This window comes from Ictidomys tridecemlineatus, chromosome 1, assembly GCF_052094955.1.
Source record: "Ictidomys tridecemlineatus isolate mIctTri1 chromosome 1, mIctTri1.hap1, whole genome shotgun sequence".
NCBI classification, from domain to species: Eukaryota; Metazoa; Chordata; class Mammalia; order Rodentia; family Sciuridae; genus Ictidomys; species Ictidomys tridecemlineatus.
In genome coordinates, this window is record NC_135477.1 from 9,188,568 (window position 1) to 9,206,809 (window position 18,242).

General features: G+C 44.6%; 1 protein-coding gene across 8 annotated transcripts in view; it reads left to right on the plus strand.

Annotated features, from left to right (window-relative positions):
* LOC144374982 (uncharacterized) overlaps positions 1-18,242 on the plus strand; it is a 262,307-nt gene that overhangs the window by 10,440 nt on the left and 233,625 nt on the right. The window lies entirely within an intron of this gene.

Sequence of the window (18,242 nt, forward strand, 5' to 3'; positions counted from 1 at the left end):
AGATTTGGTATAAAAACACAGCTATCCAATTGAGTTTGAATTTCAGACAAACAACAAAGAGTTTTTTTGAAAAATAGGTAGGTCCCAAGCATTATTTGGGATATACTTATAAAATATTTAGTGCATGGTGTGTGAATTTTGAATTTAAGTCCTGTGCTTCTCTTTCTAGATCTGGCAGCCTTCTTCTTCCACACTCCTGCTCTCTCTCTTGTCCGCGATGGCGCACCCCTGTGAGCGCTTCCACAACCAGGACGACTTCCTGGAAGAGGTGGGAGTTGGTATAAGCTGAGGGCTGACGGGGAGAGGGTCTAGAGCATACACAGTTAAAATATACGTAGATGTTTTAAAATAAAAGCCTCTCAGGGTTGCCTGGGCCCCGTGCTGGCGCTGGAAGTCACCTGTCCTCTGGCTCTGCCACCCACTGTATCCTGAAAGCTAAATGGAGGATTCTCCAGTTTCATGCACAGACGGGGAGGTGGGGAAGAAGGTTCTTTGACAATTGGGATTATTTTGTCTTTTTTCATCCATTATATTTCAGGAGCTTTAAAACTTTCAAGACAACCTCAGGGGCAAGTAGGGATGTCACTTCTAGTTGTAAGCATGTTCTATTGTGTAGGATAAAAAGAGGAATTCCAAATATGGAAGCCCGTGTTTTCCAGTGCTCCAGCCACTTTAAATATCCTTCAAAGAAAGTGCCAACAAGAGCAAGAACTAAGAAAAGTTTTCTTTCTTTTTTTTTTTTAAATGTCTCCCTTATTATGTTCTTGCTTTCTTAAGATCTTAACATGCCTGTGTCAGATGCAAGTAGCTTTTTACTATCATCTTAAAACAGAATCAGGAGACATTTACTCCAGAAAAATGTGGGCTCTTTTTTCTTTTTTCTCTAAGTAGAAATAGCACATTATGGCTAGCATATGTGCTTCTGCCTTTCATGTGCTCCTTTTGATTATGCATCCTGTCTCTCCGGGTCTTTGTAGTTGGAGAGGTGAAGCCTTCCTCATAAACGCCAGAGTCCTGCAGAAACGGCTCAGGCCGTGTTACCCCCGAAGCGCGCGTGCATGCAGCGCTCTGCAGTGGTCTGCAGCGGTCAGAGTGGTGTGATTGATGGTTGTGTCCCCGGGGCTCCGGCCTCTGGGCTGGGTTTCATCTGTCCGTCCTTGCTGCATTGGCAGTGTTTCTTTCCCTTCCTTGGGAAGGGTTTTCCACTGTGGTGGAAATGCCGGGGCTCATGGGTTTCTATTCCGGGCCGTGTCAACGTGAGTGACAACCCTGGCTACTCAGTCCTCTTGTCCACCTGCAAATCGGCCAATGCCTCCCTCTCAGGGGTATCATGAGAGCTGCACTCCAAATGCGTGGACAGCTTGTACTCATTTCCCGGGGCCTCCATAACAAATTGCTACCAACTTGTCCAGACTTCAAACCATAAAAACTTTTTTATTGTCACACAATTCTGGGGGCTTAGAAGTCTGAGACCGAGATGTGGGCAGTGCCAGGCTCCCTCCTTCCTGGCCTCTTCCAGCCCCTGCAGGCCCAGGTGCCTGCTGGCTGATGGCAGTGCCACTCCTGCCTCGGCCTCTCTTCTCTCTTCTCTGAGTGTCATTTTCTGTCTCTGATAAGGTCAATCTCACGGGGTGGTGCCTCCGCCTCCTCCAGCAAACCCTCATCTTGATCCCCACTTTCATAATGTCTACGAAGACCCTATTTCCAAATAAGGTCACATTCTGAGGTGGCAGATGGACACACCACGAATTTTGGGGGGACACTATTCACCCTGCTACCTGGTTCATAGGGCGGTGCCAGTCTTTCAGATAATGAAGTTACCTGTTCGGCCTCTGCCGTCCGGGCACACGTGAACTTCGGCAGGATTTTATGTGACTTCCTCCATCCCCTCTGAAGAATAGGCTATTTATGTAAGGCTTCAGAAAATGTCTTGTCAGGTCACTTGCCAGGTGGCTCCTGCCAGGTGGTCTGTGCCAGATGCTGGGAGCAAGGTGACAGGAATCCCAGCTCTTCAGGAGCCTTGAGTCTAATGGAGGAGAGCGGCACAGAAACAAGCAGTTACAATACACCTATTTATCAGGCTGGTGAGAGCCCAGGACTCTGCAGAGCAAGACTCCAGCAGGTTGCCTCACTGTGCTGGGGCACAGCTCCACGTGGGCTCGCGGCTGCCCTGGGGCCTCGCCTGTGCTGCTGAGCTGGCAGGTTGCTCACCGGTTAATCTCTCCCCACCCTCCTCCCCAGCCTTGTCCACTGGCTTCACCCTTCTTGGAAGCATCTCAGCTGGCTTACTGCACTTTAATTTTTTTTTCCCCTGGTGAAGGATTTCTACACCCCTTTGCAAAAGACAAAACAAATTGTTTGTTTAACCTCCCCCAGGAATAAGTGGGGCAGGGGGGGCGTGGGAAGGGAAGCATGCTTATTGTTCTTGTGGGCAGACCTTCCTGGATATTTCCAAAGAGAGTCCTGACTGATGCACCTGATTTTATTTTCCCCATTGTATTTTTTTTTAAAAAAGTCACCTTTGTCATTGTTCCTTACCCACAGCCCATGCTCATCTTATTATCCCTGCCTCACACTCCTTATAAGATGTGGCCAACTTATTTCTGCATTTTTTAAGAGATGGGTGCACGGGGCAGAGTAGGCGTGTGATACTATCTGTTGGGTGATCAAATCAACGTCCTGTCGTGATGGTTGAACGGGGCTGGGGGTAATATTAGAAGCTGGGGCCTCCTTGGCAAGGCTGGGAAGCACTGATCCTCTGGGCAAGCTTCTACAGTAGTGGTTCTGAAACCAGCAGGTCCATTGGAATCACATGGGTGGAAGGCGTCTGTTAAATCACCTGGCTCCCCCGGAAAATTCTGGTTAAGCCAGAGGGGAGCCCCCAGGGAAGGTGTTTCTCAGCAAGTCCCCAGGAACCTCACACGCAGCGGGGCTTGAAGCTCTAATGCCTAGACTATGGCCCAGACCAACCGCGTCAATCCATCAAGGAAATCAGCAGCTCTGGTGGGGGACACCTAGTCACTGTCCCCAGGTGAGTGCCATGTGAAGTTGAGGCTGGGCCCCCCGTGCATGGTCAACTCGAGCTGGGGCAGGAGAAGCAGAGATGGTGGCCCGGGTCCAGACTTCATTTGGCACGTTGGCAGTGGGCTGAGGACTGGTGTTTCCAACAGTCCTCCAGGGGCTGCTTGGCTGGTCCCGCTGTCCTGTCCCAGAGGCACCTTGGGAACACGGCCCTCGGGCCAAGCCAGTCCCCTAGGTCACTGTGGCTCTCATTTTCTTAATGACCTGTTTTTCCCACCCTCCCTGCCCTCCCCCTTCACCCCATCCTTCCTCCTAAACGTGGGACTCTGGCATTGGATCTTAGCCCACTGGACAAGGGAGTATCCACTGCCTCTCCTGCTGCTGGCTGGTGTCAGAACTGAGGGGACGTGCGGGGGGCTCCATGGAGGCAGACCAGCCCACCGCCCAGACTTGGCTTGTTTTTGGTTTTCTTTCTCTGACCCTCATCCTGGGTATCGGGGCCATGAGTCTTCCTAGAGCCAAATTCCCCTCCCAGAGACTCCGGCTCAGGGAAGTCCAGGTGGGCTCAAGTCTGGGCCAGGGAAGACGCCTCTCGGCATAGCTCTCACAGGCACTTGCTTTACCTGTCACAGCTGTGGGGGACTGACCGCTGGGGTCAGGTGGGAGATGGGCGTCAGAGTCCATGGACCTGGGACATGGGGCCATCAGGAGCACAGGAGTCTGGCATTGGTCAAGTTCTGCAGGTTTTAAGACAGGTACGTGGCTGTGCAGTCGGGGACAAGCAGGCCTGGCGAGGGTGGGAGAGCTCCCCCACTCCCTCTCCCCCTCCTTCTCCCCCTCCCTCTCCCCTTCCTTCTCCCTCTCCCCTCATCCTCCCCCTCCCCCTTCTCCCCCTCCCCTTTCTTCTCCCCCTCCCCCTTCTTCTCCCCCTCCCCCTCCTTCTCCCCCTCTCCCTCCCTCTCCCCTCCCTCTCCCCTCCCAGGGTTATCCACAGTGGACAATTTGCCCTCCAGGTCTGTGGACTCAGGGCTACTTAGTTTAAAGGACACAGTTTTGTAGTCACATGCCTCTGCGTCCTGTCCACTCTGGTGGTAGGTGGGCTGCATAGGTCCAGGGCTGGCTCCAGGGCAGCAGAAGGCCCTCAGTGCGTGGGAGCACTTCACCGGGAGGCCACGGGCTGCTGCTCCTGCTGGTGTCTGTTTGTACAGAGCTGTGCCCTGTGGCCGCACACTGGGAAGCTGCTCCCCCTGGGCCTTGGGACGTTTTCCTCAGGCTCCTCTTCCTTCCTGTCCCAGCATCCCTGAAAGCCGCCGTGGCTGGCGTATTGCAATGCCCCGGTGCTGGCCTGGGCAGGGAGACTCCATTAGGCTGGAGGAAGCTATGGGAGAAATTTCCAGAACCTGGTGCACAGTGGGCCCCCAGGAGGGCCGGGACTTGGGGGACATGGCTTCTAAGAGCATCTCCCCTTTGCCATGGAGAGGGGTTTCCGAGTCTTCCCCAGCCAGGAGGGGAGACGGAATGACCAGCAGGGCTGGGAGGCTCCTGCGGTCGCTTTGAAGGGGTCGCAGGCACCTGCCTTGCACCTACTTTGTGCCAATGGGCTGGCTCCTGCCGACGCTGGGAAAGATGAGGAAGCTAGGGTCTCAGCGCCGGACAGCCGTTCACCAGCTACTTGGTGGCAGGACCCCTGTGCCCCTTAGAGCTGAGGACTTCTAAGGGTTTGAGGGTGTCTGTCAATGTTACCACTTAAAAACCAAGCCGTGTTTAACATTCTAAAATTTAAAAATGAATGAATATGAAAATGTTTGGGGTACTTTATTGAAAAACCTACTTTCTTTTTCTAAACTTTATGGAGTTATAATTGATATCAAACGATCCATATTAAACATGTGCACTTTACTTGATGTACACATACAACCTCGAAACCATCATGATTTACCCAACCTTCTAGAAGTTTCCTAGTGTCCCTTCAGTCCCTCCCTTCCCTACCTATAGCCATCACTCTTCTTTGCTCTAGATTCTTTGCATTTTATACGGTTCTATATAAATGGACTCATGACATGCCGTGTTTTCTGTGGACTTTTGTTGGTGCAGTATAATCATACACAGCAGTGGGATTCTCGCACACAAGGTGATTTGGTCCATCTGACCCCCTTCCTCCCTCGCCTCCCTCGGATCCGTTTGTGTTCTTTACTGACCTCATTCTGTTATTCCTAACGGGTGTGTTGTGTGCACATGTGCATCTGTAGGGCTAACCGGTCAGATCCGGACGTAGATGATTCGGTGGGTTTCATTCCCCAGCCCCTCCCCATGCCCTTCTCTCCTCCTTCCCTCCCCATGCCCTTTCTCTACCCTACTAGTCTTTTTTTTTAATTAATAATATAAATACTTTTATAATAATATAAAATATTTTTGTGTGACTCCCCCTTCTTAATTCTTATTTTTTCCCTCTCTCTAGCTTTAGCATACGAGAGAAAACCCTGGTTTTTACTTTCTGGGTCTGACTTGTTTCACTTAGCATGATGTTTTCTAGTTCATCCATTTACCAGCAAATGACATGATTTCATTTTTCATGACTGAGTAAAACTCCATTGTGTATATACACCACATTTTCCCTATCAATTCCTCTATTTATGGACATCTAGGCTTGTTATATAACTTGGCTGTTGTGAATTGTGCTGTGGTAAACTTTGGTAGGCATGTGTCCGTATAGTATGAGGAGTTTAGTTCTTTTGTATAAATACCACGGAGTGGGGTATCTGGGTTATGTGGTGGTTCCATATGTAGTCTTCTGAAGAATCTCCGTACTGCTTTGCAGAGTGGTTGTGCTAATTTGCAGTTGCACCAACAATGCAGTGGTGTGCCATTTCCCCCACATCCTCACCAGCAATTATTGTGATTTATATTCTTGATGACTGCCATACTAACTGGAGTGAGTAGTTTTGATCTGTATTTCCCTGGTTGCCAAGAATGCCGAACCTTTTTTCATATATTTGTTGGCCATTTTGAAAAATGTCTGTTTAGATCATTTGCCCATTTATTGATTGGGTTATTAGGGTTTTTTTTTGGTGTTAAACTTTTTGAGTTCTTTATATATTCTGGTTATTAATTTCCTATTGAAATAGTAGCTGGCAGAGATTTTTTCCTAGCTTCTTTTTTCAATCAGTATAGTTATTTTGAGATTCATCCATGTTGTATGTATCAATAATTCCTTCTTTTTTTCTTGCTGAGCAGTATTCCATTTTATGGATAACCATGATTTGTTTATTTATCTGAACACTAGCCTGTTTCCAATTTGGGACTTTTGTAAGTAAAGCTGTTATGAATATTCATGGACCAGTCTTGGTGTGGACATATACTTCCCTTTCTTTGGGGTGAATACCTAGGAGTGGGTAGTGGTCATGTGGTAGACATGTTTAACTACCCCAGAGGCTGACAAACTGCCTTTCATTTTGCATCTCTACCAGTGGAGGGTGAGAGTTCTAGTTCTCCTATGTCCCTGCCAGCACTTGGTATGCTCAGTCTTTTTAATTTAGCCATTCTAACAGGTAGTGGCATCTCCTCAGGAGATTAACTTGTAATTTTCTCATAATCAATCATATTGTGCATCTTTTATGTGAATTTTATGTATATCATCTTTGGTGATATGTTTAAACCTTTACTCATTTAAAAAATTAGGCCGTAGGGTACAACTAAAGAATAAATTTTTTTTTAAAACAAATAGGCCATTCACTTGTTGAATTTTAAGAATTTTGGGATATATCTATCTATATAAATATGTATAAAATATACATTAAAATATTTATATATTTTTAGACACAAGTCTTTTTTTAGATATGTGCTTTGAGAGCTTTTACCCCCCAATTATGGCTGGTCTTTCAATGAACAGTGCCTGGAAGAACTGAAGTTTTATTTTGATAAAGTCCAGTTCATAGGTTTGTTCTTTTATGGATTGTCCTTGTGTTGTTCAAGCTTAGAAATGCTTGCCTAATTCAAAGTGCAGCGGACTCAACATTGATGTCTGCCCTTGCCGGAGTCCGGCTGCAGCAAAATAACCGGGGGGTGACCTACAAGTTGTGTAGATTGATACAGCAGGAGTGGGAGCCGTTTATTGTAGGACAGGAGGGGTATATATACATTCCACACAGCTTACCTTAATTAGTATAAACTAGATACAGCAGTCAACCAATCAGGAATCTCCACACTTAATGGCTCACTGGTGTTACTTCACAAACCACTCCCCCTGGCAAAATGCCAGGCGCCACCCTGACTTGTTTACAGACCCTAACATGCCCTGAAGTCAGAGGTTGATATCCTAACCCTCCAGAGAGAGCACTAGGGGGCGGGGCCTCTGGGAGGTGATTAAGTTGTGGCTGCCCTCATGCACGGTGCTCAAGCCCTTATAAAGGACATCCTTCCTCCTTGTGAGATCACAGCGAGAGGATGGCTCTCTAGGGAGTGTGCCCTCACCAGACACTGAATCTGCCGACATCTTCATCTTGGACCTTCAACCTCCAGAACGGTGAGCAATAAACCTCTGATGTTTATAAGCCACCTGTTTATGGTCCTTTGTTATGGCAGCCTGAACAGACAGAGACACAAAGCCACAAAGGTTTTCTTCTGGAAGTTTAGTAGTTTAAGATTTGTCTTTAGATTTACGATCTATTTTTATTTTATATTTCAAACTTTTGGAGACAGTTGTAGGTTTGCATGCAATTGGAAGAAATAATGACATATATCATTTACTGAATTTTCTTCAATGGTAGCATCTTTCAAAACTATAAAAAAATATCACTTCAAAGATATTGACCTTGATACAGTCAAAATACAGAACATTTCTATCCCCACAAGGATTCTTCCTGTTGACCTTTTATAGCTACACCCATCTCCCTCTTTCTGTCCCTCTTATTATGTGTTCTCCATATTCATAATTTTGTCACTTAAGAAATCATATATAAATGGATTTATATAGTATGTAAACTTTTGGGGATGTCTTTTAAAAAAAAAAAAAGTACCAGGGAGGAATGGCAACCCCATATTAGTAGAACTGAAGTCAGTTATTTTTGAAGCGTAATTCTCTAGAGATTCATCAAAGTCATTGTGTGTATCAATAGTTCATTTATTTTTATTGCTGAGTAATATTCCTTGGAATGGATGTAACCACAATTTTTTTTTAAAGAGAGAGTGAGAGAGGAGAGAGAGAGAGAGGGAGAGAGAGAATTTTTAATATTTACTTTCCAGTTCTCGGCGGACACAACATCTTTGTTGGTATGTGGTGCTGAGGATCGAACCCGGGCCGCACGCATGCCAGGCGAGCATGCTACCGCTTGAGCCACATCCCCAGCCCCACATTTTTTTTTTTTTGAGAGAGAGAGAGAGAGAGAGAGAGAGAGAGAGAGAGAGAGAGAATTTTTTTTAATATTTATTTTTTAGTTTTCGGTGGATACAACATCTTTGTTTGTATGTGGTGCTGAGAATAGAACCCGGGCTGCACGCATGCCAGGCGAGCATGCTACCGCTTGAGCCACATCCCCAGCCCTGTAACCACAATTTGTTAAAACATTTACCCATTAAAGGAAATCTGGATTCTTCCATTTCTGTGGAAAAATCATAAATAATGCCATTGTGAAGGTCTTTGTGTGAATGTAAGTTTTTGTTTTCCTGGGATAAATACCCAAGACTTCAGTTGCTAAGCCACATGACAGCTGCATGTTTCATTTTATAGAAACTGGAAACTTCTCCAGACCATTTTGCGTTCTCACCAGTAACGTGCGAAGAATCCAGTTTCTCCACTTTCTTACCAGCTTTTGATGCTGCCACTATATTCTAGACTTTCTGATAGATGTGCCTCTTTCTGGTTTAATTTGTCATTAATCTATGCAAGCCATCCATTTCATATTGGTGAATTGTAGTCTGTAACTTTCAAGAATTTGCTCCATTTCACTTAAGTTGTCAAATTTATGATCACAAAGTTTTCTGTAGTTCTTTTTATTTGCTTTTTAATGGACTTGAGCTGATACTCTTTGTTTTGTTCTCAAGACTGGATATTTGTATTTTTTTTCTCTTTTTTAAAAAAACTGTGTCAGTCTTGCTAAAGGTTTATGAATTTTACTGACTATTTGTTTAAGAACTTGGTTTTGGCTGGGGCTCTAGCTCAGTGGCACAACACTGGTCTACACACATAAGGTCCTGGGTTCAATCCCTAGCACCACACAACCACACCACCACCACCACCACCACCACCACCTGGCTTTCTGTTTCATTGATTTTTTTAATGTGTTTTTTTCCGTTTGTTGATTTCTGTATTTTGTTATTTCCTTCCTGTTTGCTCTGGGCTTGTTTTGCTCTTCCTTTTCTGGTCAGAGTCACATCCAGGATTTTTCAGTTGTAAAAAAGAATACCAAGGAGGAATGGCAACCCCATATTAGTAGAACTGAAGTCAGTTATTTTTTAATGATATTTAAAGAGCAAGAAAATCTTTTAGTTTAAATTTTTTGATGGTGCTGGGGACGGAACCCAGGGCCTCAGGCATGCTAGGCAAGCAAGCACTTTACCACTGAGCTGCCTCCCCAGGCCAAGAAAATCTGTTATATTTACACATGTAGTAGCCTCTTCTGATCATCCACATTCCTTTGCGTACATTCAGATTTTCATCTGGTATATTCCATCTACCTGAAGAACAGCTCTTCACATTGCTTATGGGGTAGAATTGCTGGTGATAAACTCTTTCAGCTTTTATGTACCTGACACAGTCTTTGTTTTGCTTTCATTTTATTCCTAACAAAGTTTAATTTCAGAATGATTGTAAACTTAAGGAAAGTTGCAAAGATAGTAGAAAGTGACCCCAAGTATGCCACAAGCACCTCCCTGTTGACATCTTATGGTACTGTAAAATGGTTTGTCATGAGTAATGGCAATCTGTCTGGATTGAATTCTATAATTCATTTGCATTTAGAACCTATTCAGGATGCCACTGTACAGTTACCATCATGTATCCTTAGTTTCCTCTTTGTCAAGACGTTGTAAGATAATTTAAAAAATGAGAAAAATCTTAGAAAGTTTTGAGGTGTATTGATCAGCTGTTATGTAGAATGCCTTATCTTATGGTATCTCCTGATGTTTTTCTCACAATTAGACTAGGGTTTTGGATTTTGGGGAGAAAAATCATAAAGGTCAAGGGCCCCCTTCATTCCATCATATCAAAGCCGTGCACCATGTCACCATGACGTATCACTGTTGATGCTGACCTTCATCACTGGCTGATAGTGTCTGTCAGGTTTATTTATTGGAAAGCCACACCCTCTCCTGCTGTCCCCTTCCATACCATACTCTTTGGAAGGAAGTTTCTCTCCGCAGTCCATACTTAAGTGTGGAGGGTAATTTTTATCTCTTGGAGAGCAGGATCTACATGAATTATTTGAAATTCTTTTACATGGGGGGATTTGTCTATTCCCCATTTATTTAATCATTAATTTATATTAGTATGAATTTATGGATATTTATTTTATAATTTAAATTATAAATCCAATCCTATGTTATTTATTTTGTTCATTTTGAAAGGTATTTTTTTTTTGGCCAGGTATAGAATTCTATATTAATAAATATTTTCTTTTAGGACTTTAAAGATGTTGATCCACTGTCTTCTTGCTTGCATTGTTTTGAGATTTAAATCTGTCGTCACTCTTATTTTTCATTCCTTTTATATAACATGTCTATTTCACTAGCTGCTTTTAAGATTTTTCTCTTTGTCACTTGATCAATTTAATATGATGTATCACTGAAGTTTTCTTTATGTTTCTTCAGCTCAAGATTTGTTAAGTTTCCTGGATTGGGAGTTTATAATTTTTACTAAGTTTACAAATTTTATTTTTTAAAGTTTACAAATTTAAGTTATTACTTCTTTAAATATTTTTCTGTCTTCCTGTGGTAATTTTAATTTTTCATAAATTAGGTTATGTGAAATTGTTCTGCAACATACTATAGTGTTATTTATTATTATTATTATTATTTACATTGCATTTTGTTTTGGATAGTTTGTTATTAAAATTTCAAGTTTACTAATTTTTCATCCATCATGTTTAATCTCTCATTCATCCCATCTACTATCATTTTAAATCTACAGATATTTATTTTGGGACTTAAAATGTCTTCAATGCATTTAGTTGTATTTCATATGTTCAAAGAGTTTTAATAACCAACTTAATATCCTCCTCTGATAATTCTAACATCTGGGTTACTTCTGTGTCATTTTCAATTAGTTGATTATTCTCTTCATTATGGATCATGTTCTTCTTTGCATGCCCGGTGATCTTTAACAGGACACCAGCTATTGTGGTTTTATCTTGTTAGGTGCTGAATACTTTGTATTACTTTAATCACTCCTGAGCTTTGGTCTAGCATGCAGTTAAGTTTCTTGGGAAGAATTTGATTCTTTAGAGTTTTATGTGTATGATTTTTTTTTTGTGCTGGGCCAGAGTGGGGCTGATTTCAGGGCTAATTATTCCCACCATTGAAGCAAGACCTCCCTGAGGACTCTACTCAAAATTCATGAGGCATTGTGTACTTTTGACTGGTCAGTGGGCACTAGTTACAGTGCTGTTCCTAGTTCTGTGAGAGTACCAGGCATTATTTCCTCTAGTCCTTTCATATGGCTCTGGCTTGGCCCTGTGTAGTTTTCTTATACCCAGGTACTGCTGAATCCTTGAAGAAGGTCCTCGGCAGGTCTCTGGGTTTTCTCCCGAGGAAGCTCACTCCTCTTTGGTACTCTGTTGTCTGAACGTTAGTTGCCTTGGTCCTTCCAGAGCCTCAGTTTGTAGTCTCAACGTAGGGAGTCTGTGAAGCTCTGCCTGTTTCTCTTGTTTGTGCCACATCTTGAAAATTCTCAAGGCAATCATAGGGCTTACCTTGTTTGTTTTCTAATTCACAGGGGACACTGTTCTTCATTGCCTGATGCCTAATGTCGTGATAACTATTGCCTTGTAAATTTTGTTTGGGTTTTTTACTCTTCTGATGAGAGTGTAAGTCCATTCTTGTTACTCTGACTTGACTAGAAAATCTAGAGAGCTTTGAAAAAAAGGTCCACATTTAGATCCTAATCCTAGGAATTCTGATTTGTTAGTAGCTCTGGGGAGAGTGATGGGAAGTCAAGTTTGAATTTAAAAAACAAAATCATAGCAGCAACAAACGAGGTGATCTTTACGTACTGAGCAGCTCCCCCACCAATTGAGAACTCTCGCAGATAGCTGGTAATAATAGTTATTATTCATTACACCTTCCCCACGTGTGCTTGCTATTTTACATGTTTTAGAGAATGTCATTGTTGTGACAAATCATTGGTCAAACTACTCTTACCAGCATATTACAGAAGAAGAAACGGGGACTGAGAATAAGGAGCAAAACTCCAGCCTGTGGTTACCTCAGGCCAGTTCCCTAGCCCTGCTGGTGTCGTTAAGACAGTCCAAAATATCACCCATCTGCAAAGCACTCGCTCTTTGATATTTGAACAAAGCAGGCAGCTGCTTTCAGAATCCATTTTTGTTCATTATGATGATTTACGGGGTTTTACTAACTCTGCCCTTGTGCAATTACTTTAGCATTTAGAGACATCTTTTCCTTTCTTGGTTATGAGGTTTTTGCTGTTCTTTCAGTCCTTTTAAAGAAAAATTGAAAAAAAATCAAATATTAAACACAAAAGAACATTTATAGCCTGTGCAAGAAATAAAGAATGTCTGCAAGCCCTCCAGGCAGCTGGAGCAGGAACGATAGCCTTGCCTTGTCAGAGACGTTTCTTTTGGGGGAGACTGAGGCTGAGGTGCTTTGGTTCTGTTCTCTGGTCACCGGTTGCCCTTGTCTTAGTTCCAAGATGGCTCTCCAGAATGTTTCCCTGGACAGGGTGGGGTGTCAGGGCCCTTCGTGAACAGGACGCTCAACCCCACATATCCCGGGGACCCCATGCTCTCAGAAGAATCCTGTTTGCAAAAGAAGTATTTTCCTCTGTCACGGAGCACAAATGATAGTTGTAAAAAATGGAATATCTGGGAGGGAGAATGGAGCAGAGGTGACAGTCTCAGGCCAGCCACAGCTCACGTCCTGTGCCCAAACTCAGAAACTGTTGAGGAGTCGCTCCAGGTGCGGCCCTGCTCTAGTGTGGCGGGCCAGAGGAGACCGTCCTTGACCTTCACCTCTCACAGAAGGTGAACAACAGGATCTCTTCTTTTTGGGTTTCCCTCCAAAGACAGTTTCAAATATAGTTTTTAAAAATGTTGAGTCAAGAGATAAAATAATATCGTGAGGGGTTTTGTGAAGTCTTCTGCCATTTACTCAAGTTGAGAACCGCTGGGCGGGGTCCTCTCTAACCTGGCTTCTCCTCCAGGTTCCCTCTGAGTCTGGTATGTAGTTTCAGGTAAGGTTGCCGCACCTTCTGGGCTTTTTACGCCTGCAGTGCTGAGGAGTCTGTGTCACGCGTGAGGATAGCCTCTGGCTTTTATGTTTTGAGAAGTTTATTTCGTGGATCTCGGGCTGAGGAGCTTTCCCGAGGTTCCCTGTTGGTGGTTGTGAAACCTCCCAGGCCGTTCATTGTCAGACCCCCTTGGACCTGTCTGTGTCCACCTCCTCAGCACTCCACATGCTAATTCCCTGACGTAGCATTATCTGGTCCGTTCTGTTCCTGCAAATGACCTCTGAACCCAAGGTATGACGCTTGTTTCTCATCCTATATTAAAACTCCATTCCCTGGGTGCAGGCAACCTCGGGATTCAGGAGGAAGGTAATCTGACTTAATTAAATCTGTGAGGGACTTAGCGCCTGCAAGAGACTTACCTCTCAGCGGCATTTATGGTTCCCCCACCCTGGGTCCTCCTCCCTCCTTCTACTTCAAGGCACTGCAAGTTGTCACTGTAAGTGCCAATAGTTTTCACAGTATGTATTTTCCACAATTTGCAGCTTACGACAGCCACCTGGCTCAGAGGGGACAGAGGAAGAAAGAAAAGCTGGAGGTGGTTGGCAGTGGCTGGTATTTTTATAAGATAATTTGCTTGTGTAAGACTAGGACTTCCTTATTTGAAGTGAGGAACCGTCAGAAAGCTTGCTTATAATCATATAAGATCGAAGGATGGCTTTGGGTTGCGTTATCACATTATTATGTTAATAATTATAATTGTGTTCATTTGGAAGTTTTCTGAAGCTCTTTGCTCTTCTGTGAAATGGTGAGCCAGGTGGACTCTGGCAGTAAAGCCTGGTTTCTAGATGGTTTATTCTGGAAGAATGGGGGGGGGGTTGGATGGATAGGGGGGGATGGAAAGGGCCATTGTGCAGCAAGTGGTTGGTCCAGAGAGGCCAGGGCACCTGACATTGAAAATCCTCATCCATAAGGAAACAGTGGTGGTCAGGAGAAGATGGTGGAATGAGATGGACACTATCACCCCGATGAGTGGGTATGACTGCATGAAAGGTGCGACTCTACATCATGTACAACCAGAGACATGAAAAGCTGCGCTCCATTTGTAGAGAAAACAAAATAAAAATTAATTTTAAAAAGTAGTGGTGCAGTTTCCACCTGAGGCTTGGGGCCAGGATTCCCGTCCCAGGTCAGCGGGTGGAGCAGGGCAAGCCAGATTCCCCAGCCTAAGGACACAGAGCTTGGAAAGCTGGAGAAACTTGGGTTTAACATCCCCACGACCAGAACAGAGAAGCCACGGGAGAGTGGCACAGGGGTGACGCAGCCCCAGGCGCTAGCCCCAGGCTCCCCAACCCTGTCAGCTCCACAGTGAGCATGAGCCGGTGCTAAGACGCTGTGCAGGACTGGCTAGAAAACTCAGGGATTTCCCATCTCCACTCGTGTTGGATTAGGTGACTCAGTCTGCAGAGAGCCTAGTCAGTTTGGGGATCCAGGGGCGCAGGCAGACATGGGGAATGCAAAGGGGCAGGCACTGCGGTAAGATGGTAAACAGCATTTTGGAAGAACTGTGGGAGCCAGAGCAGGGCAAGAGGAGGCTCCTCTGCCTGGAGGTTGTTGGGAAAGGTTTTCATGAGGAAGATCTGCCAGGAGGTGAAAGAACCAGGGGGAGAAGGTGGAGGAAAAACATTCACAGGGGCCTGGGGCCATGAAAAGGAGCCAAGTGTGGTAGGAGCGCAGAGAGCCAGGGTCAGAAAGCTCGACTGTGGGTAGGATGAGCCTCCTGGGTGAAAGATTACGCCTCTTGTCTAGAACAGGTCTTACTGTGATGTTTGCCTAACAGTGATTTTCTGTTTCCCACTTTCCTTCTGAATGCATTAATCAGAATTCTTCTGGAAGGAAGAGCTCTTCTTTCCACTGCATTTATTTATTCACTTGATTATTTAATCATTATAAACACTGAACTATTGTTTTATGGGTTAAAATTCAATACTGTCATCTTAAAATTTTGCTCAGAGTGTTCGAGCTTTGCACATTAGGGCCTCCTTCAGGCTGCCTCCTGTGCTTTTTTAGTAAGCCTCCAGCTCACTGGTTTATTTTTTGGTACTTCCGCTCTTTTTCTGGCATAGACATGAAAGTCTCATCTCAGGGATTTCTCTGACTCAGTCCTGAATCCGTCATTTCCCTGAGGGGCCCAGGTTTGTTCTATTGGAGAATGATGTGTCAATGCCAGTATCTGGGTCCCGAGTGTGCTCACTGCTACCCGAGGGCCTCTGCAGACCGCCCGGCCTTACTGCGTGTGCTAGCCCATCTGCACACATGCATCTGTGACCAAGCTTAATCCCTGCCTCGAGCTCAACACCGCGGGGCTCTGCTAGCCTTTCCTCTCTGCTTATTTCTAACAATGAGAAACCTGCCTCTCATTTGCTAGAAACTTCTTCATTTGCTCGATTCTAGTACACACATAAAGTCACTTGAAATTGCCAGTCCACATGCCTCTGAGAAACACCTTTGCTGACCAGGTTTTAACACTTGTGCCCAGTCTTGTCTTTTGCTTTGTGTTCTGATCAGGACACTGCTCTCCAGGGTTCCTTGGGTTGGTTCTCTTCCCCCCATTCCTCAGTGTGGGTCTGTCATCTCATGGCAACTAAGCTCATGCTTCTGTCTACATTCAGTTTGGGGTTTCTTGTACACCTTGGCGGGTGTGCTCAACTGTGGGTAGGATGAGCTTCCTACCCAGGACCAGATCCTGGATTGCCAGATGGGAAGGGCATTTGAACAGTACCACGGTTCTCAGATTAAGTGCCAAATGGAAAATACATAGACGTATATTTGACTGTATATTCCAAAGTGTCACCCCTCATCCTATGGCAGCTCTACCCACTTTTTTCTTACCCTTCTCTCACTCTTTTCTGGTTATCAGGATCTTTGGCTTCTGGTTTAATCCTTTCCTCATTACTATTATTATTATTTTCTCACAAATGAGCAGGTATTTTCTAATAGTCCCTTTTATGGTTGAATTGTGTCCTTCTCCTCTGAATTCCTATGAAGTCCTAGTTCCTTAAAAAAGTGACTTCATTTGGAGATAGGGTCATTGGAAATACAATTAGTTCCAATGAGGCATTAGGGTGGGCCTAATCCAACCAGACTGGAGCCTGTACTGGCTGACCCTCAAGGACAGCACCGAGCGCAGGTGAAGACAGAGAGCCAGCTGATGCTTCTCTGATCAAAGAGTGTCCAAGATCACCAGCAGGTCACCTAAGCCAGCAGGAAGAGGGAACAGATTCCTCTTATGACCTCAGGACCACCACAGCTGGAGCTTGGGCTGGGCCTCCAGAGCAGTGACACAGTGTCCTCTCAGTTTGCGGCACTTTGTGGCGGTAGCCCTAGTGACTGAACACACTCTCGTTCCTTTTATTAAGATACGACGGACAGGCACTATAGGAGCTTCCTGCGCTTCGCCTTCCCTGGACAGTGTGTCTCAGAATCCCTCGGCGTAGAGATCTGCCTCGTTGTGTTTTTGAATGGCTGGATGGTCTCTGGCTGTGTTGGTGAGCCGCTGTTGACTGACCTTCTCTCCCACCTAGAAGCCACCAGGCTCTTTCCTGTATTCAACCATTGCAAAACATGGCTGTGGGCATATATATTGTCATATGACTGAAGGTGTGTCTTCAAGAGTGATTTCTAGAAGTGGAATTGCTGGTCACAGAGGTGTGTGCATATGTGGGTTTATTAGGCATTGCTAAAATTTCTCACATAAGGGTTATACCAACTTGCATTCCCACCAGAAATGTGTGAGTGTCTAAAATGCTCAAGACAAGACAGGAGTACATCGTCATATTTTGAAAAATCTCCAATCTCATAGGTGAGAAATGGTGTCTCAGGAATATTTTAATTTTTCTAATTTTGAGTGAGTTTGAACATTCTTTTGTCATTTGTTCAAGGGTTAATGTTAGAGTTGCATGTTTTCAAATTGTCTTTCTATGGCTTTTTCCTTTTTAAAAAATCTCTGTTGGTTTTTAGTCCCCTGCTCTGTAAGTTTTAAGAGATCTTTTTATATTAAGGTACTGGCCTTTTGTCTATAGGATATGTTGTGGATATCTTCTCCAGTTTGTCAGTTGATTTTACATAACTAAATAACACCTTCAACTATTTGTTTCTCTCTCTCTTTCTTCTTTCTCTTCCTCCCTCCCTTCATTCCTTTCTTTCATTCTTCGTTTCATGCCAGGGATTGAGCCCAGGTATTTTTAACCACTGAGCCACAACCTCAGCCCATTTTAATTTTTATTTTGAGACAGGACCTTGCTAGGTTGCTGAGGCTGGCTTTGAACTAGCGATCCTCCTGCCTCAGCCTCCCGAGCTGCTGGGATTACAGGTGTGCACCACAGAACCTGGATTGTTGTTACTTTCATGTATCCAAGCCTGTGAATCTTTTCTTTTATGGCCTCCAGGTTTGCAGATTAGGTACAAGCCTTTGGCTGTGCCAACACGAACCCCGTTTTACCTCAATGTAGGTTTTCAGGTAGGGCACTGACTGTGTGGGTTAGGCCATCGATTGGGAAATGGATCTTCTCGCTGTTTCATGGGATTTGTGTGATACTCTAGCAACACCTGATTATTTAGGACCAGTTTCTATAACCATCTCCCAGTTGCACAGCTAGGGAGTCACTTCTGCGGTCCACAGATCCCATGGGCCCAAGGAGCACAGTTGGTTGAGTGGAAAGACACCCCAAGCTTTGATGTCAAGACCTGCTGCTAAAGAGGAAAAATGTGTTCTCATCTGTACTGATGAGACGCTGAGGCAAAGGGAAGATTGATTCGAGACAGG